The sequence below is a fragment of the Topomyia yanbarensis genome, chromosome 2 (genome assembly GCF_030247195.1).
Source record: "Topomyia yanbarensis strain Yona2022 chromosome 2, ASM3024719v1, whole genome shotgun sequence".
In the NCBI taxonomy this organism is placed as follows: Eukaryota; Metazoa; Arthropoda; class Insecta; order Diptera; family Culicidae; genus Topomyia; species Topomyia yanbarensis.
Window position 1 is genome coordinate 98,287,928 of NC_080671.1, and position 25,427 is coordinate 98,313,354.

Below are 25,427 nucleotides of genomic sequence, written 5' to 3' on the forward strand. Positions count from 1 at the left end.
GGTCAAGCCTCGACGGCTCCACTGGCTTCGGTATATTCAATCAAAACCTCACCGCCTCATTCAAACTCAATGATCCTGCTTCAGTTTACGTCGCAGAACTTGCTGCTATTCAGTATACCCTTGGGATCATTGATACTTTGCCTACCGATCATTACTTTATTGTCTCGGATAACCTCAGCTCAATCGAGGCTCTCCGTTCAATGAAACCTAGAAAGCACATTCCATGTTTTCTTGGGAAAATCTGGGAGCGCCTGCGTGGTTTGTCTGTAAGATCGTACAAGATTACCTTAGTTTGGGTTCCCTCGCATTGCTCCGTTTCAGGTAATAAAGAAGCGGACTCTTTAGCTAAGGCGGGCGCTTTACAAGGTGACATATATGAAAGACCAATTAGCTTCTGCGAATTTTTTAGTAGCACTCATCAGAGAACTCTCGAAAGTTGGCCAACTGCATGGAGCAATGGTGAACTGGGAAGGTGACTACATTCGATAATTCCTAAGGTATCGACGAAACTTTGGTTCAGGGGGATGGATGTGGGTCGGGATTTCATTCGCTTGATGTCTCGGCTCATGTCCAATCATTACACGCTGGACGCTCATCTCCGGCGTATTGGGCTCGCGGATAGCGGTATCAGTGCTTGTGGCAACGGTTATCACGAGGTCGAACAAATTGTCTGGGCATACGCCGAGTACTGTTCTGCCAGATCTCAACTATTCGATTCCCTTCGGGCCCGAGGAAGATCACCCAATGTCCCCGTTTGAGATGTACTGGCAAGCCGCGATCTCGTCTATATGTCCCTTTTATACACCTTTTTAAAACCATCAATATCCAGATTTAAATGCCCCCGTCATTTCTCATTTGTATCATTCCCAGAAGTGCCCTCTTCCGCCTACCGTACCCCAACGATGGTTTTATGCGACTCCAAGACGAGACAAAACATCTGTCGAATGACCTAACAACACGAGACCTACAGTACAGCATTACACGCGCAACGCGGTGTGTTGCCGATCCGCATCTGAGCCGTACTACGAAGTCGTCTGGAGGAACCCCTGCCGGCTCGAGGAAGACCGTCCGGCGTCCGTGATGCATCTATCCGAATCTGTAGCCCTTGTCGTTGATTCCCGATGCCGGAAACTGAAAGTTTATATCTACCCCCTCTGCCAGCCTTGTCCACCCTCTCTCAGCTGTCTCTGATACACAGATGTAGGACTTCAGACCCCCCCCCCCTTCCTATCATTGACTATCTTCCTAAAACTTATGTGACCCCCTATCTTCTAGTTTTAGTTGATCAATATTTAATCTCGTTAAGAAATGCCCAACAGTACCAATAAAATAGCCCTAATTAATCCCCCTAATCTTAATAAAATTGAACCACTCCCTCTAACAATTTCTAGTTAATATACTTGTAAAATGTTCCGCTTAGTTAATAATTAATTGCTCCAACAATCTCCCTTCTAAAAATCATTAGGTGCATTGCTATACAAAGAACACACAAAATGAACCGTCCCCCTAGTCTTACGAATATTATATTATCCCCTCTTGTATGTGTATAAGTTAGCTGTAAAGTTTTTTTTTAGTTTCATTATATAAAACATAATAATATTGAAATGTGTAACCCCCTAGTTTTAAGAAATTCAAAATGTAAAACAATGAAAAAATGACACCTTTAAGCTAACGCAAACGTGCCTTATCAAATAAACGAATTGAATAAAAAAAGAATACTCAATAATTTTTTTTTCGATTTTTTTAGTTCCAACTTTGTATAAAATAATAAAAATTTCGAACGATTTGATGGAACGATTAATAGCATAAGTTCGTCTGGAAAAACTGGATAGCCAATTCAAATCAGGCAAATGATATTATTTGCTACGAGTTCTTTAGGCGGGACTATAATGTATATATTCCTGCTCGGGATGTCGTAGTCCAAATTTGGGTATCCAATGATAATTTAGAGTAGTGGTAGAATTAGACTTAGATGCTGGGTTGAATTCAGATTCTGACTGATTTTAATAATTATATTTTTATTACTTATAATTTTGTATTTCTTTACAAATTTGAACATTTATCAGTGTTAATTTACGATATTCCTGTACCAGAATTTCAATCTGACGTTAGGTCAATTTATGTGATTTCTTGAAATTTGTATGACTTAATATTTAAATGAGTTCAGGTTTCGAATTATGTTCGCTGCCTCCAAAATGAAATTAAAAACCTGGTGTCATCTATGCCTCTCGAATTATATGTTAAACTTTTTAGTGCAATACAAACTACACAGTACAGTAGCGGACAGTAAAAAAATAAAAACAAAATATTTAAATCTTGAAACTACAAGTTTTAATTATAATCTTCACGAACATCTATCCGTCATTGAATGGTAACATAAAGCACAAAAAGTCCAAAAATCTCGTGCTAAATTCTAGTTTGACTTTTTTTTCTAAAAATAGCCGTGGTTATTCTATCCCGAAATATGGATAAGTACAGCAAAAAGACAGAATATAGTGAATGTAGTCCAGGTGCTTATCCGTGATTATATTTACCCACTCGTGCTCTCTAGAACATAGCATAGTCTTATTTTCAAAAAATCAAATTACTTCGAACTTAGTTTGTTCCTTACGAAGATACCCAAATACGCTACTAAATTCTATAGATAGCATCTTCGAACAAAATTTTTATCCCATTGTGATTGGTAACATTTAGAAACTGAAATGAAAACGAACAAAGTGGAATATTTTGTCAGTTTTAGTACTTTACCCTAATACCGGGCATAATCCGGGTACTCAAACCTACGTAGCTCTGGCCACGGATGTATGCAGTGGACCAAACCAGTTGCGTTTGATTTCTTATCAAATTCCGTAACATTTCATATGTATAATATGTAGTAGGAATCGCGAGGCGACCAATTTAGTGCCTCTGAGAATCGCTTTTTGCCTAATACCGGAATGCTCCGGGTACTCAAACCCCCGTAACTCTGGTCACAGATGCATGCAGTGAACCAGATCAGTTGCGTTTGATCTCTTATCAAATTCAGGAACTTTCCATATATACATTGGGATACGAATCCTTTGGTGAACAATTATATGTCTCTGGGAATCGCGTTTTGCTCAATACAGGGAATAATCCGGGTATTCAATCCCCCGTAGCGATGGCCACAGATGCGTGCAGTGAACCAAAGTGATTTCTTATCAAATTCGGGAACTTTTCATATATAAATTGTGATAGGAATACTGCGGCGACCAAACCCCCGTAGCTCTGGCCACAGATGCGTGCAGTAAATCAAACCAGTTGCGTTTGATTTTTTATCAAATTCCGCAACTTTTCATATATAAATTATGATAGGAATCCTGCGGCGACTAACTAAGTGCCTCTGGGGGTCACTTTTTGCCCACAGTGCAGTGGTGGAACAAATGGGACTGGCCCATCCTCGATTCAGAGCAGCGTAGAGGGAGATGCCTTCGCTTTACGTGGAGAATTGTAGAACAGTTACACGAATGTTGTGAACAGTGAGATAGTAACACCAACTAACAGGAAAACATGAGTAGTACTAAGTCGGTAAAAAAAACCCTGCGTCGGAGATAGTCAGAGAAAAACAGAAAAAAGGCAGGAAAATTACCTAGTGGACCGATCCTTTTCAAATTTTCAGACAATAAAATATAACCCATTAGTAAACTTTTGGTATATTTATTTCATGCAACTTTAATACCTTAACAGTACACTCGCACCTTACGCTTAGCTCCACTCATTAGGTTCTGTACAATATCTGGCTGCAGCTTCTTCCATACGAAAACACACTTTTCTTCATGTCTTCCTCACATTTGACCTCCTTGGGACGCTTCTGTAGTGCCTGCTTCATAATTACTCAATTTTTTACGATGGGCCTAAGTTACGGTGCTTTGGGGGGGGGGTCATGTTCTGGGCTACGAAAGTGACCTCTTTGGCTTCGTAGCACTCCAGGATATTTAAATAGTGGCACGAAGCTAAATCCGGTCAGAAAATCGTAGGGCCCTCGTGTTGCTTCAACAGAGGAATAAGACGCTCCTGCAGACACTCCTTGAGGCAGATCTCCTCGTTTACAGTGTCGGTAATCACGAACGGCGCACGCCATTTGCCACATTAGTCGATCGTTTGCCAAATCATGTATTTATAGCAAATTTTGAAAGTTTCTGCTGCCTTAGGCATTTTATTTATGTAGAAATAGTTTTTTAGATACCACAGGGAAGATGCAATAATTATCTTTGTACTACAAATGCTCATTTTTTCAAAAATAATCATAATTCTAAAGAAAGTCAAATATACAAGTAATCTAATATTCGATCAGTACACATATTTTTTCAAAAATCAATTGAAATTTCTATAATAAATATTCAATGTGGTAGCTTTTGTTTGTAATTACAGTTTTCAATCGTATTGGAATGCTGACCACTAGTTTTTGTGTGTATTCGACTTAAATTTTATCCCATTCTTCTAAATAGTAGTTTCTAAGATCATTCTCATTATAATTCGGATAGTTTTGCACTTTTTATCCAAATATTCCTAATTATTTTTCTAATCAGTTAATAAACGGGGTCCGCAGTGGAGAATCTATAACATTTAAACAATTATAAGTTTACTCTGAACGGTTTGTGCACGCCTTATGCTTTAAATTCTTCTCCTGATCGAATTTCCAATATCCACCATTTATTAGTAAAAGTACCATTTTACGGAAGCTTTGCTTTAAAATTAATTTTAAGATATTCATATTAAAATACGCATTCTGATCCATCATTCCATCAATGAAGACCAAATTTCTAGCACTTCTAGTGAACATATAATACCTCATACAATAACTCCACTGTGCCTGCGCTTAGCTGCTGTTATAAGGCTTTTACGTCCAGGTCTGAGTTCGATTTTCTCCACTCGAAATAACAGCCATTTGAGTCGAAGATGTTGAATTTGGACTCGTAGACAAAGTGTACAATCTTTCCAATGTTGTTTAGTAAATAAAAAATCCATTCTTTGTTTTTCTCATTGATGACCAGCTTTTTGCTCAGAACACAAGCATTGTAATTGTCCGTTCTCCATATATTTCGAGCCGTACCAGAGCAGACTTATACTTAAATGCTATGATTCAATTTATTTACCATGTATATAACATTAATTACTCGATTTTCCCAAATTTTTCTAATTAAAAATCGTTTATCCCTCATCGTAATTTTTTTACGATTCAAGTTTTTCGCAATATCTACTCTACGTTTCGCCACATCAAAGTTTTTAACGACATGTTAAATAGTTGGACACAACCTTTGAACAATTTCAAAGATTTCATGAAGTGATTTAGCTTCATTTTGGTAAGTAATAATTAGTTTCCGTCCCATAATGGCAGTTAGTTTACTTTTTTTGAACCATTACGTCAATTTGAGGGAATTTCTTAAACTAGTGTAGAGCAAACTGTGCCAATGAACCTTTTTTTGTAGTCATAAAATCTATTTTTTCTAAGTAAAACAAAAAAAATAAAGAAATAACAGGTCTTAAATTACAAATTAATTGACTTTTCAAAAGTGTACGAATATGAAATTGTGCCATTTTTACACCAAGTAATGATTTTTTATGTGTAGTGTACGGAAACTTGCACATTTTTGATTACAAATGATAAGCAAATGACAGATGATGATTCTACTACCACATTTACAAAACAATACCTATATTAAATAGCGCAAACATTTATGAAACAATATTAAACATATACACTAGAGGTGTACGAATATGAGATTGTGTCACTGTATGAGTAAATGCGCCCGGATAGCTTGCTACTGCGACAATAAAAACTCACATTTTCACACGAAAAGTTATTGGCACTGACACAACTTCTCCGGATAAATACAACGTGTTATTTCTCCGGATAAATAAAACACACGGAGAATGAGTGAATGAGTTTAACACGGTATCCTTTTTGTGTTCCCTGCTTTGCTGTCGTTATTCCAAAACACGATAAAACAAGTCTATCGTACTTCTGTGCTGCTTTTCTTTGTAATTAAGTGTATTTTTTGAAGTTTTTATCAATTTCCACGAAATTAAAATTTTATCACCTTCTCCGGTGAGAAGGAAAAAGTCAAATAAATTTTATCCGGAAAATCATTCTCACGCTATTTGTGGAGACGGAGAATTTTGCGACTCATCTTATCTCGGAAAAGTTACGGATAAGCTACTTCTCGCGTGAGTGAGAGAGAATTACAATCCCTGCCGGAAAGAAAACAAAAGTACCTTGTGCGTCAAAACTGTTATACAAAGTGTGATGGTTTCGGTGATTTCCTAGTGGAGTTTGACGCTTATGGAACGGGCAGCAGACAACACTAGTATGGAGCTAAATGGTCCACGCAAAAACAGGATATCGGTTTCGGGAGGAAATTCCCCTCCGTCGGAGTAAGATAGGTAGACTGAGAGCTGAATAACTCACAATAGAGGTTTCGGGAGAAATTCGCCGCTAATACTTTTCTGGTATCAATGTCATCATATTTTCAATTCGTAAAAGAAACGAAAATTAAGTTGACCAACTCTAACCATAAAATCGTACAGGAATCAGCAACGAAGCGCAACCGTTCACTATGATCAGGCACTTAGTCCTCGTGGTGTATGAATGTTTTCGTCAGAGTTGGTCAGATCAATTGTGTATACAATACACACATTTGCTTTGAAAACGATTAAATAAGTTGTGCAGTACACTTTCGTTTCCGTGCAGTTCACGATTTTTTCTCATTGTTTTCATAATACCGTAAGTTTAGTTAAAAGGTTTTTCATTTTCGAAAAATTAAGTCACCCTAATGTTTATCCATTCGTTGCAAATCTATGGCTATCAATTGAGAACGATTGCATTAGACAATAACAGTCCACCCGTTCTTTACTTCGATTGGTAATGAATCATTTACAACACCATTCTGATCTGAACTGCCACAAAACAGCATTGTTCTTACGTCTGTACATTTTCCACATCGCTTTCGCTTTCGGTTAGACAGGATACAACTATTCTTGCAATAGAACGTTTGCCTGAACGGTGCGAAAAATGATCTCATTCATAGTACCGGGATCATTGATCGAATTCCATATAAATGCACAATTAATTGAGCTACACTCCTCCAACTTGGTAGTCTGTGACAGTACGATTATCCAATAAATCAGAGTTCTAGTTCAATGAATATTTTGTCATCTATGTCCTGTTCACTCACCAGTCATCAAATGGCATATATCGAGATTATCACATAGCATACGATGACAGCTATCTTAGAGAGGAAGCACAAACACAATTCGAACTAATGCGGTCAAATTAAATAGCTGTTGAAATACATTGTAATCTTATTGGCAGGAATCGTTGAAGTCTCCTGGCGACACTCAGCGACAACCCACTGATTTGATCACAGCGCCCGTGCTATCTCACCCATCTGCGCCTATTATTATAGGCGACTTGACACACTTGTTACATTAAAACGACCGGTTTGGGTGGTACCTAGTTCGGTGGCTAAGCGGTAATGGAAGGTGTCTGACGTACCCTTCAATCGCTGGTATTGTAATTGTCTTGACGGTAGCAGCACTGACTGGCGGCTTTCGGCGTCAAAATTGAGCAGCGCGTTCAGCTGAGTGAAGGCAAGCGAAGCAGAAACTAATTGAGGTCGTAAAAAATTGAACTTGAAACTTTTTTTTTGCAATGCGGTAGCGGAAAAACGAAAGGGTTCCGTCGCAGAGCACTTGGTGGCTCGTATAACTGGCTCCAGTGCGTGGGAGTGTCTGGCGTGCGACAAGAAGTTAATATCTCAATTAACATTTACTGAGTCTGGTGAAATAAATGATTTGCTAGCTACTTGAATTCGAACATAAATCTAGGCTTGTTCAATGTTATTCTGACATTGCTATCGGCTCATGGCCGTATGGCGTACTTCTCTTGCAATCCCGCCGTGGTTTGGTGCGATGGTGAAATTGTGCTGAAATGTTACATTTTTGCAGTGTCTTGTGTATGTTGACGCTAGCCCTGGTTTGGCAGCTCAGAGGGTAAGCTGCCCTATTCAGGAAGGATTCTTAGCGATCAGTAGGATCGCAACGTTCCGCAACGGAATGTAGTACCAAGGCTTTGTTTTTACTTTGCTTATGAAGGTTGACATGAGCTCGGTGTATATTAAGTACGATTCACACGATACATCAGGATTCCGTCACCGGTACGGAGCGTCATGATTAATTACATGCAGTTAAATAGAAGCATTCACACACAACATCAACGGCACGGAACGTTTTGACGTACAGCACGTTTGAAGGGCACAAGAGAAAAGTATTAAACTTATCCTGACGGAACGGTGACGTTCCGTTGAGGTTGACGGAAGCTGATGTATCGTCTGAATCGTCCAAGGCTTGCCTTCTGCCAGATAAGTCCTATGTTTTACGCGTGTAATACCCATTACAATGTGACGTATTGGCTTTGCGAAACTCGCAAAAACGTAATTCCTTCATGCTGATTGTTAAGCAATTTGGAGAATGAGCGCATATGATCTTTTTTCAGCAGAAATATACGAGCATTATCCTTGATGTTTTATAATTGCAAGCGGTATTTCCAAATATGCCGTTCAAGTAACTTTTGCTAATTTCATGCTTATTTACTCCCATCAAACGGGCTTCAGCAGCTTATCAATTTAAACGAATGGCAACATGTAATTAGTTTTTACTGAAAGTTGGAGCTCGCTTAGACGGCCTACGTGACACGGTAGGCTGAGGTGAGTTGGGCAAATTCGGCAAGGTTAATAATCCGATACACCACCGACATGGTTACCGGTGAGAATGGGCTACATGCGTGTCTTGGTAATGAATGAATGAGTTTGTACCATGAAATTATTTTCGATGAGAATTTGTCGATTTATTTTGTTTTGGAGATTAATCCAATTTAAAACAAATATTCCATGAGAATGTTGTGGTTTAGAACTTATTACAATCGAAATCAGTGTTTCCCTTATAGTGCTAGTTGCTACTTTTATATACGGATCTCTAGTCTATGTATAATGTTCCAACAGTGTGAAATTAAATTCAACAAGGCGAATGTACTTTTTTTCGATGTTTTTAAAATCGATTTTACGATAGGCCGCAATTTTCGAGGTTAAATAAAACAATGTAAATGAGATGATAAATCATGAAACCGCGAAAGGAAATGTTGAAAAAACATGTTTTCTCACCAGCTGCGTTTTGTTTAGTACTTGCAAATGACTTCTTCGATGTCCTCGTCGTCGCCAGAGTGTGGAATTGAAGTTGTGCATTCCGGCTAACGTGGTTGCTTATACAGTCAATTTTTTTTTGTCGGATCTCATCATTTTTTGCAGAGATTTGAACAGCCGAGCACTCGAAAAATTCATTTGTCACTGAGATCTCATTGAAAGCTACAATTGATGATTTGCTGAGACTCGGGAATTATTTCACTGAAAATCAGCAAGCAAATGAAACATTTCGGAGATATCAGTATAAACATTTACTGATTATACGTTTGTTCGGGAAATTACCAAGTTAAAATAAGTGTGTAGCTGTGCGACAATCAGGTTTGCGCTTCGGATTTTTTTCTTCCTTTTCCTTCTCTTTTACAATCATATATTTTTCGATTATCTACTTCAACAACACCTTATATTATTATAGGGGAGACTGAGGAGACTTGTTCAGTATCGTTCTGTGCCTAATGCAATGGTGGCCGGCAAACCGCATTCTTCAAGGATGACGTCGAATGCTGCTGTATCCACCCACCCACTCTTTTGAGTTTTCCGGATTCTCAGAATAATGATAATGGATGCCTCGTGTGTTCAGAACGTCATTCAAGCTACCAATGCCCAACTTTTTACCAAATGTCCGTGGACCAGCGCTGCGAAGTGGCGACCACACGAAGGCTTTGTTGTAACTGCTTGTCTCCGGGACACTTAAATAGAAAATGTAACTCCAGGTTTTCTTGTCGCCATTGCAACGAGAGACACCATTCGCTGCTCCATGCTTCCGATAGCAATATTGTCCTGAAAAGGACTTGAGTCGCATCCCCAACATTTGACATCTTCTGAACCAGTTCTGCTCTCTACAAACACAAGCATGGCTGCTCAACATATCAACAACTGTGTTTTCCTTGAAACTGCTAGTCTATACATTGTCGACCGGTATGGACAAGCACATATCGCACGAGCTTGATTCGGGGTCAACATCAAATTTTATGTCCTATCGACTTGCAGATAGATTGGGACAAAGCTCGCCGGTAGACATTTCTGTCGCAGGAGTTGGGCATACTATCAATATTAACCGTCAGCTCACCGCAACAATAAAGGCCATCTCGTATCCGTTCACTGCGACACTTAATTTCCTGCTTGTATCACAACCAAACTTGAAGCTACCCAATGTTTCCGTCGATGTGTCGTCATGGAAGATTCCAGAAATGAATTTGGCAGACTTACAGTTTTAAAATTCGGATAGGATCGATCTCATCATTGGCGGTGAATTATACCAGAGTTTACACACCGGAAGAAGACTTTTTCTAGGAGATGATCTTCCAATGTTCGTCGAGGCAGTTCTCGGTTGGACTGTATCAGGTAGACTGGATCATGCAGTCACTGCAAACAAACCAGTGTGCCTAATATCCGCAATACACCATCCGTCGTGCTTTGTCACCACCGAGTACGTTTCACCAGTTTGCTTGGCGTTCGAGAGCCGCCATACCAAGGCTTAGAGATTACTACATTGTAAGTCATGTTAATTCGTTCAACCAGTGCTTCTGAATCAACTGTATCCTGTAAAGTAGCAACCACGAATCTGTTGTGTTCTTAATTCTGTTAAAGTTTGGAAAGTAATGCAGGCATAAACGGCTACGCCTTTTTGAAAAATTGCTCTTGTATGAAAACATTGCAATTGCCAGAGAAAAGCATGAAGATTCATAAACCGAACACAGCTGCAAAGTTTCGTTCGAATCGACGATGGTCATACTTTGCGGTTGGCCGGTTTCTCATGGAATTCCTCAGGCGCATAGATAAATCAAGTTTATAGAAGGATTTTTCTATTTCAATTCTATTTCCATTATGTATTCGTCCTAATAAGGACGGTTTGCTGGTAACTACGTCTTATGAAATGAATGAAACCTGGCCGGCACGGCTCATATGCACGGTATAAATCAGCAATTCGTCATCTAACTATCTGTTGTGTAATCACCGCTTGGCAGTTGTCTGAGTCGATTACTGTTCGAATTATGAAAAAACTACCAACAATTAACAAAACGTAACCAAAAACTTTGTCTGTTTTCTACAATTTTATAATTTAATTTTATTATAATTAAAATTATAATTTAATTCGATTTTTTTAAATTGGTTATATATAGTTCAAATACAAAAAAAATCGAATTCCAAACGTTTGTTTTACACATATAGCACCAGCCCTACATAGTCGAGTAAAGCATTTTCAATGCTAAAAAATAACAACATATAGTTGACTGCAGGATGTCCGTTAATATGATTGTGATTATATGCGGAATTTCTAAGACTTCGCACTATCTTGACTATCTTGCTGTGTACAATCGAGGAAGATAAGCGTATTGTGGGAGCTCACGTTCGCTGTCACTATATGCGCAACTGTTCTACGGGATTCCCTATACGCATATTCGTCTTACCCAAATTAGCTGTGCGTTTCACCTTCAGTCTGAAAAAAGAGCAGATATTATTGGGTCGTATTCCATTCATAGCCTAAAATTCTCATACCTATTTAATTCACGACGAAATTCAAAGAATCTTCGTCTTTTCCCTGACTCCTTCGTCACTAAATGTATGAAAAAATAAAACAATAAAGGCGATGTTCTCTCCTCTCTCGATTCTACGAAACGAGTAGCAGAAGCAGCGACTTTCATTTTCCTATGACAATCCGAAGTTTCAATTTCGTTCTGATGTATGCTCAGTAATTTTCGATTCTCATTCATAAAATGAAATTAAAGCATTGTGCATCAAAAAATACAACTAGAGCATAGTTAAAACGAGAAATATACACACTTATCAGGCCTCCGTCCTACAATACCATCACTAGCTCGAAAATCTACAGAATCGAGCAGCGACAAATAAATATCATTGCTTGTGTATTTTCGTTTCCCCAGCAGTAAGTTCAATATCGGAGGTACCAATATCATTCTGAATCTCAAAGCGAAAACAAGTGTGCGGAGAGAATAATGAAAACGTTCTGCTACATGCAGGCTTTGTCCTAGGCCGTTATCTCATTTTGGATTTCGCAAAGTAGGGGAACTGGGGGGAAGCCCGACACCCTGGGTAAGCCCGACACCCCACGACTTTTCCCAGATATCAAATTTTAAATCATACAATAATGACAGGATATTATTAGTACGATTATTTTTGGCATTTCGATAAATATCGTTGCCATATGGGTTCATAAACGTCAACAAAATAAACAAAACAAGCGAAAGCAATGTTGATGCGCTTTTGGATGTTATTTTTAGTTGATACATTTTAAGGTTTTAATAACACAAAAGCTTTGAAAATGACCAGTTTTTTGTCACACATTCTATTCTACTCTCCATATCGTTATTTGTATGTATTGAAGATAAGTTTGAGTATTTCAATACTGTTAATTGAGCATTTAACAAATATGGGCGCTGTTGGGGTAAGACCGACAGTTTTTGGGTGGGGTAAGACCGACAGGGTGTTTAGATAATTGGGTTCGTTTTTGATTCGATACAAACGACTGGGTATATTTGTTGTGTTCAATTATACTATAATTACGTCATGTTAATAATTGCAATACACGGAAACTATGTTTTTTGCTTTTTTTATCAGTATTGTCTCAAGCCGATCAAAAAAAAAATAAAAATTAATTGAACGTGATTCATAATAATATTACAAAAAGAAACGAAAAGTATAATCTAATATGAGATTTTGAAATGATATTGATGAAAAAATTTCATTGACCGTCGGATTGTTGATCAACAGAGTTCCGAAAAATCACAACACGAACCGGATAGCTTACTACGAAGCGTGCGTCACTTCTAAGTAAATGAGTCCTAGTAACAGCGTATATAATCTGCTTGCAGAACAGCTCTTCCTCGTTAGAATGGCTATACAAGTGGCAATAAAGCTCGAAAGAATTACTTGAGAAAACCCGTACCATAATATAAACCATGCGTTAAACATTATTTATTCATAACACCACGCATTCGAATGCTTTTCCTCTTGCTACGCTATGAAACTACAGAAAGTATGCGTTTGCATCACACATACTCATATACACATAATTGCACTTTATCACACATACACAATACATTTTTAATGGATAAAGCCGTGTGGTGTCCGGCGGGCTGAAATCTTTTTGCACTATTTCAGCCAAGAATAGAACCTCTGGGGACTGCTCCCATGTCGTAAGAGGCGACTAACAACGTGCTAGGAGTTCCTAGGTCGAGGTATTGCTCCGTACCGAAGACTTAAGGAGTTCCTAGGTCGAGGTATTGCTCCGTACCGAAGACTTAACATGGACGGACCTTAAGGTTTTACATCATAACCATTATCCATTCTGTATTTAGTAAATCACTGAAATATAGTCAGCTTTTCTGATTCGCTATTCTCGATTGTGTACCAACGTTTTAAGTTTCTTCTGGCGGTTGTATAATAGCCGTAAAGGGCAAAATCTAATTCTACACTAAGTAATCGCATATATTAATATACCGGCTCTTCCACGCCAAGGTTTAACTTCCAGCTTTGGTTTAAAAACCGTTTTTTAACAAAAGTAAACTTTCATGTAGGAAATTTATTGAATTGGCCTTAGATGGAGCTGTTAAATTGCACAAAAAGTTTTTTATGTTGCAAGCGATCTGTAGATGTGTTAAATTAGTTTTTTTTAATTAAATCTGGAACCGTCTACCGACAAATCTACATTAACGAATATCTCCAAAAGTGACTTCTTAAGGTCTCATGAAGGCCTGACACTAGCTTTATGATACTTTTGCTTTCCTAAACAGTGATAAAAATCTCAACATTCCTGAACCTCACTTTGTCAGAAAATGTAGGGCCATCGGAAGCTAAAACACCGGCTACCCGGTGTAGTGCACTGTCAGGGGCGAAAGCGACATGGGAGAGGTGCGAGTCGAGATTTTTGATGGCTTGCAAGTCATCTGGTCTGGTGTTGTGTTGGGTGTTCCGCGGGTGAAAGTAGACATAAACGTTGTACGAAATTCTTGGATTTAGTGATGTTCGATTTTGACAAATTGTTATCTGCTGGTCGAGTGATTTTCGAGAGCCCGATTGGTGTATTCGATTAGTAGACCGTAACAACCGATTACTGCGTACAGGTATGAGTGGCTTGGTGTTTTTGGAGAGTCTTCCCGTTTTGTTCCGCGATTTTCAAACTTGGATGGTGGCCTCTTTGTGGTATTTTGAGGTGCTTAACGGATATTAGTTGGTTGAGTTGGATATTCGGATAACTGACAGCCGATTATTGATTTTTTTATTGTTATAATGATTAATCGATTATCTGCGTGAATCGTGTAAAAATCCATTACTACATGTATTACCTATGTATTTTCTTGTTAACGGTTTTCTGCGGATATGATTTTCTATAGACTCTTTGCGCCCGGTCTTGCGAAGTGTCGGGGATTACGTCCAGAAGGACTGTCAAAACGTTTTTTTTTTCCTTTTTGGTTGCGTTTTTTACGATTCGCGGGTCTGTATAAAGAGTCCAAAATTTTGTAAGTCGATGGGATGTAGTTTGCTTCCATTGAGAGTAACGTTGGGAATATTGGATTGAGAAGGGATTCTCTGCATCGGTCTATATCAGCGGTTCTGAAGCATTTTCATGCCTCGGGCCCCTTAGAAATCACCCTGCGATGTTGTGGACCCCCACGGTTAAACATTGCTGTCAATATATAATTTTCAGTCTGTTGGGAAGCAAGACTTGATTTTTTATATCCACTCGGAGGGGATATTTTGCTTCGCGGACCCCCAGCGGCGACTTCTCGGCCCCCTTTCAAGGTACCTTTCAATACTTAAAATTAGGGTTTTCATTTGGGATGAACCATGAAAAATAAAAACAAACATTACCATACCCCAGCGCGAATTCATCGTGAGATAGCATAACATCGCGCGTGAATAATAGTTACAAAAGCCGGCTTGTTCCTCATGACTCTATAAAGAAAGTATATATGCTTATATCGCGATTTAACCTCGATAATTATACTAAGATAGTAAGATAGTAATATTCAGTCAAGTAACAACTTTTCCATTACGACGGGTATTTCCGGAGAGTTAAGACAATCGTATCATATTCTATGTTATTGTTCTAAGATTTTCGATCTTCGTCGGAGTAAAGAAACTTGAAAGTTCCCTTGTCTTATAAAAATATTTGTTCAATCAAAGAAAAGCAATACTCCCGATGGCCGGCTGTCCGGAGTTCAAGTTGCATATCTTTAAGCCTAGAATTCCCAAATTAATACAACAAACGATAAATCTTCTTGAAATTCTCGGCAGCCGGCTGCCCAGAGCAATTATTAACTTATAACGCTTCTGAGAGTCGCATAGATTGTATCACATACCAAGGTGAATCCAGATTTATGTAACTATGTATCCCATCCCACTAACAAAACCTCCTTTCCGTGGTAACCGTGGAGATGCAGAGGTATACACGGTCTCCATAACAACGGTTATCACACTAACATTTCCTTCCTTCCCCGATGACTGTAAGGACGTGGCCGGCGCCGTTATTGACACTTCAAAATTTGAAACTCTCGAAACGTGCACACTGAGGATGGGAAGCTACTCCCAGGCTCCATTCGTTGGTTCTTTGTGCAATTTCGCTTGTTCTGGTCAATCACGGAGTAGCAACTACGAATTGTACGGTCATCATGCTCATGCTCATGCTCATACACAATACATTTTTAATGGAAAAAATTGGACAAAAAGAAAGTTCAAAAGGGGGTCGCTCTTGCCCCTTTGGGGTGTCGGTCTTACCCGCAGCGTTTTTTAAATGACATTTTTCTCCATTTTTTGGCAACCAATAATTTTTAATGAATTCAATTTTTTGAAACGCTGAAAAAATTATATTTTGTTAAGAACCACCTAAACAAGGATTATGCACAGAATATACAATTTTAGGAACTTTGTGGAATTTTAGAAAAATTATTGCGCTTAAGGTGTCGGACTTGCCCCGCGTTCCCCTACTAGTGGTATGGAAAGAAGCTTCGTTCTTTCGTCAGTTTCGCCTGATTTAGGCAAATGAAAAAAACATTTTCCGACTCTGATTCCTTTTCTTTATCTATTGATTTTTGTAACAAAATTCCTCTGAATATACGAAAGTCAGCACGTGAAATTATAACGTTTTTCTATAGTATAGTTGAGTGTATCTTCAACATGTCCGTTTAAATTAAGATTAAAATTAATATACAAGAAAGGTTGAACTATTACCACCCGGCGTCCCAGTACATGATTCTTCCTGATGAAGGCCACCCTGATTCTGTAATCCATCCGTTGATCTCCCGAAGCCTGAAACTGAAATAATGTTCTCCCCCTGCCATCCTTGTCCACCCTACTTCCCCTGACTCTTATACACAGAAGTAACACCCCTTCCCCCCACCCCCCACCAAATATCTTCCCGAAGCATTTAGCTCTTTCTGTATTTTCTAGTTTTAACTATTATATGATATGATCTCGTTGAACTTGCCCAACTCTACTACCACATAAAATAACTCTAATTAATGTCCCCGAATCTTTACAAAATTTAATCACGCCCTCTAGTTATTTCTACTTTTAAGATAGTAGTAAAAAATTTCCCCTTTAGTTAAACATTATTTGCTCCAATAATCTCATTGCTAAAAATGTCAAATTATATAGCCATAAAAACTAAATGACCCCCCTAATCTTACGAAAATTATATTACCCCCTTGTGTATATGTATACGCTACAAATTAGCCTTAGATTAATTTCAAAAATCAATATGTAATCCCCTAGTTTTAAGTAATTTAAAATGTAAAACAAAACAAAATTGGCACCATTAAGCTAACGCAAACCTGTCTTATCAAATAAACGAATTGAATAAAAAATAAAAGGTTGAACTATTGAAAAATTCCCCCTTGTGAGCAGTATTTCTCATTTTAAGATATTCGCAACATTTTTACCTTCACTTTTGCTTTACTTTTAAACTAAGTTTAAGGCCCAATAAACCTGGAAATTAGACGAGGGTGAAGAAGGACCCTTAGTAATGAAAAGCTGCTAACTAGTTTCATACATCTTAACATTGTAAGAGAGGGCCTTTAAGAATTTTAAAAATTGTGCCAAAATGACAGGTGTATAACCTCTAATTAAGGGTATATAACCTCTAATTAAATATAGCCGCAACTTGACACAGCAAACTTCTTTTTTATTCATTTTGACATTCCGTCTATATATAAAGAGTGTTACGGTGATCGGTCAAACCAGAATGTGCGAATCCTAATCATGTTTCTTTTTTAAGTTCAATTCATGCAGAATAAACAGTCATTCAAGCTTAATTTTAAACAATGGCAACAATGCTAGGCCTCTTGTTTGACTCCTTCCATGAAGTTTTGCGAAGCCTCCTTTGTCACTTTTCTAATCGCAAAAAGGCCTGATTACCTTCCCAAGTAACCATAAGCATTAAGCCATTGCACTATATTGGCTATACATTTGCACTAATGTTGCATTGAAACTCCATTACAGCATTAATAATGCAATAAAACTTATCGCTTGCTCTATATGCGCATATAAAGCTGATATAACGCGTACATGCTTCAAGGATCTTTAAAGCATGTAAGCTTTACAAGTGCATTTAATGCCATTATAGAGCAAATAAAAAGCCGATATAACGATATTGTAATGCTGTGGGTTTATTTGTTATACAACTCTTCATGAAGATTATATTCGGCATATTTCATTTCAATCGAACATATGCAATATAGTCCTGAGAGCAAACGCAGCGCACTTACCGTGAAGGACGAGGCAAGGTACCTCAGTTGGAGACTTACTAAAGGTAATTTTCGTACAATTGTCATATCATGTCAGAACGAAAACCCATTAAGGATATTCATTACAATGCATTAGAAGAGAGACAATTACGGTTTTAAACAGAACATTTTATTTTAATTTTTTTCCTTTTTGCTCATCATAACGAAAGGAAATATAAGAAATGGTTTTAAAACCATGGCGGACAATGACAGCCAGCTGAAGCCTTTTAATAGCATTAGTAATGCTAATATAAGGCTTTAAAATATGACATTTGTGCGCTGGTGCTATATAATAGCATTAGTACTGCAGAAACGAGCTGTCAATCTCTGCACAGTAATAGCACTATATTTCGCCTTTTCTGGCATAATACCAGCATTATATAAGTATTTAGGGCTTCACAGCTCTATAAGACTGCATTATATGTGGATCTAAAGCAGATATTAGGCTACGTTATAATGCTTATTGGTTACTTGGGTTGTACTGCATCTCGCTGACAACTATCTTCCGCGTCTTCTTGAGATTCCGCCTGAGAATTGCCCAATACTTTTCTACTGAGAGGAGCTCTGGCGTGTTGGGAGGGTTCATGACCTGGACGTCTTTTGCGGTCTTTTTCCGTAATGACAATTCAATATTAATTCTTCAAAAGGGCTAAAGAGATTTTTGTAACCTAACTTATTTCGCTCATTATTCCGCTGACGAGTTGAATTTCATTAAAAATACAAATGAATCAACATCTTTACCCTTGGTAGAATCAATTTCAAACGTATTCTGGGTTGATATTATAACAAATTAAGAGAAATCAGTAAAACAAAAGTGTGTATACAAATCTTATTAGCCCTATTCAAAAGTTGATATGGAATTGTGTCGCTTGAAGAAAGGTAACAGTCATATTTCCGGATGCTTTGCGCTCTTCAAGCCTCATGAACAGATGTCCTGGCACACGATATATTTCTCTGCGAGCTTCGACAGCCTCATATGGGTGAAAATCCTTGCTACTTTTTCTCTTCCAGTCGACGTATGATATTCCTGTTCAGGAAGCTATTTAAAGTCTGCCTTGACGTAGGGTTCGCCATCGTGTACCACGCAATCAAACTTCGTCAGAATCTTCTGATACAGCTTCTGCGATCGTTTTCTGGACGACTTGTTGTAAATCGGCAGTCCGGCTCGTTTTTTAGCTCGATGCACGGTTGTGAGCGACACTCCCAGCTTTCTTGCGACATCTCGGACGGAGAGGTTAAGATTCCACTTGAAACAACCGGTAAATATTTCGTCGTTTTATGGCCTCCGGCTTTCAATTTCCCCAATCTTTCTAGCAGTTAACAGAAGTTTTCCGAAAACTTCTAGTACAGTGGTGACAGTTGATTTGGCTACATTCATTAATTGCGGCAACTTGGTGTGCGAGTAGTTCGGATTTTTGCGATGCGCGACCATATTTCACAATTGGAGAGCAAATGTCAAAACCAAACAGTGGGTATGATGCTACATTCACACATCTTTAAAAGAGATGTGGGTGGGTTTTTTTAATGCACGGTGAAAAACATGTGTCAAGTTGAAGTTGGCCAATTTTTAATCGAAACACCCTTTACTCACGTGTACGGTATCCAAACCGGTCGGAAATCCGCTTATTCGGTGCCGCTTGGCAAAATATATTGTTGCTAAATACTGTGCACGCCCATAAATAGCTTCAAGACGTGAACGAACGTCATAATTGGACCTTTTGGTTCAATGGTTAGTTAATGAGAAGTTTATTTTTGTATCCGAGGTTCAAGGTTTTATGGACGTTACCAAATTGTTGCTCAGTTATATGCGGAGAATATGTTTTGTCTTGCATTCGAAATGACGTAGTCAGGACGTGATTTCAATGTCCGAGTACATCTTAGGAAAAATATGCGATCAACAATATTGAATAGAAGTCATTTTATCAATTCTATATTTTTGCATTTCAATCCTTTTTGGGATCAAAAATACCCATACAAATACCAATTTTTATCCAAAAAAATATTTAACAGGAAGCTTTTTCGGTAGATCGTTCATTAATAAAAAGTTATTGCACACATTAACTGAATCAATCATTCAATTGCATATCATTCTATCCGTTCTATTGTTAATTACATTACAATGCAATAAATTCCAGTTATGCAGATCACTTATCGTCGTCATACAATAAAACTTCCAAAAACGTTTAACGTTTGTGTATATATATACTGATCAAGCTTCAAGATCAGTAATCACGAAACAGGTTCTTGATTGGGCTTTTATCGCACTTTTTGTGGAACTTATTCGAGCAATGCCCATGTTAAAATACTTATACATTCATTTTTTATGGATTTGTGCTGTGGATAATAAACTATTCCAAATGTCAGCTACTTGTGCTACCTAATTCAATTTATGCGAAATCTGTGGAACGAACATAGGTGCCAACTTAGCAATAAAAGTAGGATTAAGACATGGTGTCAGAAAACAAGATCATAAATGAATATCAGTTGAATGGAAATTCGAGGATCAAATGTTAAAAGTGTTTCAAGTAGCACTAAGTTCTACGTTACTCAACCACATCATGGCATTTGCGCCAACTATTCCTTACCAATTTCTCAACCACCTGATCGACCGCTAGACTTGCCATCAAATAGATCTAATCAATACCAAGACTCTATGATCTATTGCATCAAAGTTTGATGAACCTCAGATTCGAGGCAAAGTGTTGAAACAAAGAACCCCGCAGCAACGTCAACCGCTCTTTTAGCAGAAGAATCCCCTCAAGCAGAAACCCACCGTCACGTCGGTCGCCGCGCCCAACTAGATCGGCCGGTTCTAGTTCATCGGTAGAACCGTCGACGACCGCGACCGCTGGACATTGCGCTGCAGCAAACAGGCGAAGGAATTTGTGACGGGGTCAACAAGATTTCTACCAAATGATAAACTCCGTGAATCAAGAGCAAATGCGGTACCGGCAGTATCGGGCACTTCTGTGCAAAACTGATTATTGCGAATGTGCATTGTCGGTTAGTTTCAATGCTATGCGGAATCCATATATCGAGGGGAAACGAATGTGTTTCCTTTTGAGTGGAATCGGTTTTCATGAATTTTATAGTAACAACGAAATTGTTTTAAGTTTTTACCGTTGTATGTAAAGGAGATTTTCTTCACCAAAGTGGTATTGTTTTTTAAATGAGCTGCACAAAAAATATATAGCATGCTGTGATTTTTATGGTAGTAGAACCTATTGTTACCCTGTTTCGCACCTTTTGAACCAAGAATATTTTTAATAATACCATAATCGGGGGTAACTTTACGCCAAAAATAGCACGTTTTGTACATTACACTCAAAAACTACGATCACGCAACTTCAAATTTTTTATGTTTTACATATGGCAGAAGTACCTCCAAAGCCAGTTTAAAGAACTTTTGGAAAATCAAGATTGAATATGAGATATAAAGAACTAAAAATTGGCGTAAAGTCGCCCCCACAGGGGCCAAAAAGTTTTTTTTTTCTTCAAAATCATGTTAACTTCTTGATTTATTGTAATGGATTATGCTCGTTATTTATGAGTGAATGCAAATGAATGTCGTGCTTGTAAAAAATAAAAGGGTATGTTCAAGAGCTGCGTACCATGCATCCAATAACCTTTTTTTGGAGAGTCAATAAGTCCTACAATGAAAAACAACAAGCCGAGAAAAAACGCTCTTCATGATATATTTTTTTTATTGAGCCTACCAACCTACCTAGACAACCTTGTTTTAGGTTTTTTCTAAAAGTAGCTTTAATTGTGTTCCGGAGTGCAAAGGCTTTTCCATTAGAAACGCGTATGGTACTGTTATATTTAATGGTCAGGTCAGTTCATCCATCTTTAATGAGATATCCATTTCCAATATACTTTAGCAATGTTTTAATCATAAGGTCATTCGCCTCAGTGCAGAACTATTTCACGCTGCTTTTTCTGTCATTCAACAACAAATTGCTTCAATACACATAGTTTAAATACGTCTAGAAACGATGGCGTTTTTATATGTTTGCGCCATTGCAATTCCACTACTAAACTTGCAAATTATCGATTACTGTTATTTTTCAAAAACAGTCAAACTAGTACGTTAATAAAAATATGTTTTGAATTAGAATCAAATCCCAAAATAAGAGTAAATTTTAGATCAAACATACAGATTGTGCAATTTAGACTTAAATAAAGCTTGGCGTAAAGTAGCCCCAATTTTAGATAAAATGAACATATGGTCACCAATTACTAAACATACAAAAATACCGATAAAAAGTACAAACACAAATAATTGCATTACATTGCCAGGTTAGTTTTACGTAATTTGTATCCTCTTATCTAATAATTTGACTAGTAAATCTCACATTCCCAAGAGAATTTAAGCTACAATGGTTTTTGAGTACATTTTATATTTCAGTTTCATCACCTACTGCGATTACTTGCAAGCATTTTCTTAAACTTATATCAAGTTTATATGTTTGTGTTGAACCGGCGAATAATACTGTATTTTGCTTTTGTCAAAATATAACGTTAAATTTGAACTGGAATTTCAAGTGTCATTCTTTAATTTTGGCGTAAAGTAGACCCCGTGGCGTTAAGTAACCCCCGATGACGGCAATGTTTAAAAAGCTGTTTGAAAGCTTAGCCTGCATTGGCCATAGCGTGGGACTCACGACTCACGATCGTGCATAACCACTAAAAACACTCCTTACTAATTTTTTGCCTTTCTTCCCCAAGGAACCGCATCAAGGTATTACTACGTAGGGAGGGGGGACTCGATGCGCTTTCGTCGCACCTCTTTCTTCTGCTCCATCTCGGAGCTTCACTTGGTCCATGAAATGGCTCGACTTTGAGCTTTGATTTAACTTTGGACTTTTCTCTTGCTTTTTGTCTCTATCTATTACGTCGCCATTTTAGCTTTCGTCACAGTCATGCAGCTCCCAGCCTCATCACGATCTATTCGGATAGTCCCCGGCGGTGAACTCGCCCCACTCCGCCTGAGTGTCCCCGACGAAGGAATTACTCCCGACATCTATACCCGCTTCCTTGAGCCATTTAGCTCCCAGCTTTATCGAGATCAACTTGGACATTATCCTACTCCGACTGAGAGTTCATCGGATACAGAATTTCTTTCGGCACCGGTGTTTGTTTCGCTAGCCAATTAGCTCCCCTTTTCGTCACGATTCTGTCGGGTAGTCCACGGCGGCGAATCTACCCTCCCGTGAATTTCCACGTTTCTGTGAGCCATTTAGCTCCCCGCTTCGTCTACTCGGTCTAGTCCCCGGCAGTGGACCTGGCCTACTCAACGGGCCAGCCAGTAGGTGCTGAGGTCCATCCAGCGATTCCGGGTGGAGCGTAGCTTCCGGTTCACTGGCCAAACGACCCGCTTCTAGCTATTCGACGCGGTCTACTCGATCTAAACCCCGACGGATCTAGCCTACTGACGAGCTACCCGGTAGGGTGTTGAGGTCGGTTCGGCGATTCCAATGAAGTTTGACGTCCGATTCACTGGCGCCCCGACGACCAGAACCCGGTGCTACGTCGCCTACTACTCAATTGGTTCCCGACGGTGAACCCAGTGTACACCGTTTGAGAGTTTCCAGGCGGCAGGATTTCTCCAGAAACCCGATTTTTTTACGGAGGCGTTCTAGCCAATGGCGCTACTTTGTTGGTCCCTTCGCCACTTCGTCTGCAGCTCCGAGAGTATACTCGTTAGGGCATCGCAATTTTTTTTTTATATCTCAATGGGCCGCCCCCCCCCCTCCTCTCATATTATGAAAAATGTCAAAGTTAGCTCAGATGCCCAATTTCACATCATTTGGACAATTCTAGACTCCCGCCCACTTCGCTTGAAATTTTTGAAATTGGTACTATGGGAAAATATGGAGGAAACATATATTAAACGCTATAACTTTTGAAGTAGAAATCAGAAAAATACGAATCATATCTCTTTTTAAAGGAAATAACCTTAGTATTTGAATGTAGATATTTCTGCTTCTATAAAAATACGGGAAAGTGGGATAGAGGGTCATCCAAAATCTCCTATTTTCAATAATTTTTCTACTGCTTTTCTGCTTCTACAAATCATACATATTTTGCAGTTTTTCTAATGTGAAAAAATCTCAGAAATTGAGCGGAATCTTTTTGACCTTTGTTGGGATTTTAGGGCCTTTTGTGATTCATATTAAATTTTACCATTTTCTCGTGCATATATCTCTATTATTCTTCAATCAATGTTAATAAATTGTACCTTGTTGAATGTGGAAAATTCTTAGAAACAAAATAAAAATAGATTCGTTACCGGTAAAATTCAGAAACATGAATTATCTGGCATATAGTCTCGATTTCACATTTTTATCACAAAATCGCACATATTAACTCCATTTAACAACGAAATTATTGGGGGTGGGCGTACCGTAGTTGGTAAATCGATTTCCTTGTACGCACCTGGGTTCAAGTCCCGAGCCCGCACATAGGGTTATAATTTTTTCACAGAGGATTTTTCTAACCCGAAGAGATGAATGACCTTAAGATTAACCCCTCTATTATTGAAATAAAAAAACAAAATTTTATTTAATTTACTACTTTTAGTGTAAAATACGCTTAGAGATCACATGAGAAAAGTTTCATTAATGAAAAACTACACCAATAACAACAATAGCAACAACAGCAACACCAATGGAAACAATGGCAACAGCAATAATAGTCACAATATTAACAATAACCAAAATAATTATAATTTCAACATTAACGACCAAATCACCAAATCGCCTTCGGTCAAGGACCTACTGGCCGCAACACGTATTCAATTTTCTCGACCTCCAATTAAAAATATTACTTCAACATTTATTAAGGGAGACACAATTAATCCTTATAGAATTGAAAGGACACCTACCGTTGGCGAAAATAACATAAACATATTGCCATCCACATCTCAACATTCGAACATAGACAGCCAATTTGAACTGGACCCCATGCGCCATAAATATTATCGCTGGACATATTAACCATTTTAATGAATGCAGAATATTCTAGGGGAACTGGTTGGAAAATAATACATAACTAAATATATTAAAATATGGGTATAAAATTTCTTGATTTTACAGTTATATTTAATTATAGATAGGGTGGGCGTAGCGTAGTTGGTAAATCGATTGCCTTGTACGCAGCGCACCTGGGTTCGAGTCCCGACCCCGCACATAGGGTTAGAAATTTTTCACAAGAGATTTTTCTAACCCGAAGAGGCGAATGAGAAAAAAAATATAGGTAAAGTATCTTACTGTTATTACTGTTGGAATAAGTGCAAAAAAAACCTACATTTGTAACCAAAATCTAACATTAATTTTCAAAACAAGTGTCAGTTTATAAGTAGATATAGGGGAACCCGGGGCTATTAAGACAGTGGGGATAATTCGGACTCCTCAGTTTCTCAGAAAATAGCATAACTTTCTGACTATTGTACATATTCGTGGAACCGCTA